Source organism: Rhinolophus sinicus, linkage group LG15, assembly GCF_036562045.2.
Source record: "Rhinolophus sinicus isolate RSC01 linkage group LG15, ASM3656204v1, whole genome shotgun sequence".
NCBI classification, from domain to species: Eukaryota; Metazoa; Chordata; class Mammalia; order Chiroptera; family Rhinolophidae; genus Rhinolophus; species Rhinolophus sinicus.
Genome location: NC_133764.1, coordinates 4086709 through 4089455, shown reverse-complemented (window position 1 = coordinate 4089455; position 2747 = coordinate 4086709). Strand labels below are relative to the sequence as shown.

The 2747-nt window shown below is 44.9% G+C and overlaps 1 pseudogene; it reads left to right on the top strand.

Annotated features, from left to right (window-relative positions):
- Positions 1-1725: 1725 nt before the first annotated feature.
- Positions 1726-2237, top strand: LOC109435002 (peptidyl-prolyl cis-trans isomerase A; annotated as a pseudogene).
- Positions 2238-2747: the final 510 nt, after the last annotated feature.

The following is a 2747-nucleotide window of genomic DNA, read 5'->3' as shown; positions in this document are numbered from 1 at the left end:
TCTTGAAAAATCCACTCTATAGAAAAAGAGTTGTTGTTAGGATAATGGTGATTTTCTGATTCATGATGTTCACAAAGCACCTCAGCCTCCGTACGAGGAAGAAGCAGATGTGTGCAGCCATCCTACATACACCTGCTTGATCAGCAGAGACTAGGCCAGCAAAGTTCCTCCCGTCTTGACTCCATGTTGAAGTAAATCATGAAAACTGTGAATATGGTCCACTTAGGGTCACTGGAAGTTTATCTTTGAAGCTTGTCTTATGAAACAAATGAGCCAAAGTTCAAGATTCTCCTTTTCCCTCCTGCAGAATGCAGGCACTCGGGGAAAGTTGCTTTCTTGAGGTTTTGAAAGGAGTATTTAAGTTAAAATTCTTTTGCCTTCATAAAAATTATGTCAAGAAAGGCCATTTGCAGGAACTCAAGTGGTTTATGAGGGTGATGTATCTCACCCATAAGTTGAGGATGAATTTTCAAGGCAAAAGCTACATTCCTACTAGGAGCGAATGCCAGGGCCCAAACAGCAAGCGTTAGGGGAGCTCTCTGTTACTGGATTTCCAAACCCAATGGGGGCTCTTTTATCCCCAACTATACCACTCTTTGAAGTTAACCTTGTGGGGAGAGGGCAGGAGTCCTTCTAAGGGAACTTAACTATTTCCTTCCCCTTCATCTTCCTCTCCAAACCAATGGGAGTTTCTAATCTCCTCTTAAGTGAGAATATTTCCATTCCCGACAGGAATGTGGTCACCAGGAGAGTGGAGTAGATCTTCCTACATGGGGTCCCCAGGCAACTGAGCTCCTCATAGAGTCCCACACACCCCTGGGGTCAGGGGAGCAGCCACATGCTTGGAGGGGGGCAGGTAGAGGGCTGGGAGCCAGCAGCCCTGCGGTTTGAGGGCGGGATGCCAAAGCACCTGCCATAGAACTATGAGACATCATAGCCATGGGGATATAGCTACAAGGATGTATCAGTGGTACCCAGTGCAGACTGCAACATCCCCCAGACTGATGCTTCTCCCCACTGTCCCCTGCCTGTGTTAGCTAACGGGTGAACGGACTCATACCTTTCTGGAAAGATAAGAAAGGTAGGAGAACGCTAGATTTGAATTTAAGCAAATTATTATTAATATTATTATTAAAAAGAAAAGAAAAGAGAACAGGAAATTCCTGCTGTGATTAAGTGGGTCATTTTCTAAATCAGAAAGGTCATTTTCTACTCTTGCGTGGAATTGAACTTCAGAATTTAGAATCTAATGATGCTACTAATGTTAATAATGATTATAATAAACAGAGCTCCCTTTCTTACAATGCCAAGCACAAAGTTTGAAAATTTGAGCCCCCTGCACTCATGAACTTAGCGGAAATATGGAAGCTCAGAGGAAGGTGTAGATTTCTATCGCGTAGAGGGTGCAAGGCTCAGAAGAGGGAACACTTACTCCTGAGGCACCGACATCATACAATTCAAAACCCAAACCTGGGTACAGCTGTTCTTGCCTTGGCTTTCATCCTAACTACCACACACGCTCAATGCCTGTGCTAGGAATGTTCTGGCCACTGAGACATTCAGAGAGCCCTGAGAAAAAACATCTGTCATAGGACATTTCCTTGGAGCAGATCACTTGGGCATTGGGGGCTTCAAAAACACTAGAATTTCCTCTACAGAAACCAGGGGAAAGGCCAGGAACAGAAAAGAGGAGATACTTACAAGATGTTAGAGTTCTGCCTTCCAGAGGCCACTGCAGGGAGCTGCCCGCTACCATCGTTGTTGACAGTGCGCCCTTGGGCTGCGTCTCCTTCAAGTTCCAAAGACAGCAGAAAATGTTCACACTCTGAGCACTGGAGAGAAAGGATGTGGTTAAAAAGGTTCCTGCTTTCACAGAATTATTCCGGGATTTATGTGCCAGGGTGGTGACCTCACACGCCATAATGGCACTAGCGGCAAGTCCATCTATGGGGAGAAGTTTGATGATGAGAATTTCATCCTGAAGCATACGGGTCCTGGTATCGTGTCATGGCAAATGCTGGACCCAACACAAACGGTTCCCAGTTTTTCATCTGCGCTGTCAGGAGGGGGGGCAGGTAGACAGATGCCCCCTGCCCATGTGGTTGGATGGCAAGCATGTGGTCTTCGGCAAGATGAAAGAGGGAATGAATATTGTGGAAGCCGTGGAGCACTTTGGGCCCAGGAATGGCAAGATGAACAAGAAGATCACCATTGCCAACTGTGGACAACGCCAATAATTTTCACTTGTTTTATCTTAACCACCAGACCATTCCTTCTGTAGCTCCAGAGAGCACCCCTCATCCCCATCTGCTCAGAACACCCTATAATCTTTGTGCTGCTGCTGCAGTTCACTGGGTTTCATATTTTCCTTGTCTCCCTCCAAGTTTAGCTGGGATGCAGAGTTAAGTTTACGATTATGAAATAAAAGTTAACAACAACAACAAAAAAGAAGTTAGAGTTCTAAGGAGCCTGTGGATTCTCTCAATAGAAGAAAACAATTTCAAAGTCCTGTCTTGGAATTTCCATACAGACGCAAATCCCCAGAAGGCAGCAGGTTAACCCTTGGTGCGTGGGAGAGGACTTAAGTATATAATCGCAATCATTTTCAAATTCATCCTTTAAAGCTTACACCAAAATCAAGCACATAAACAACAGACTACAAAGCTCATCAAAGTTCCAGCTCATCAAATGTTAGAGCTGAGAAATGCTTCCAAAATTATCCAGTCTGCTGACTTCATTCTGTAGAT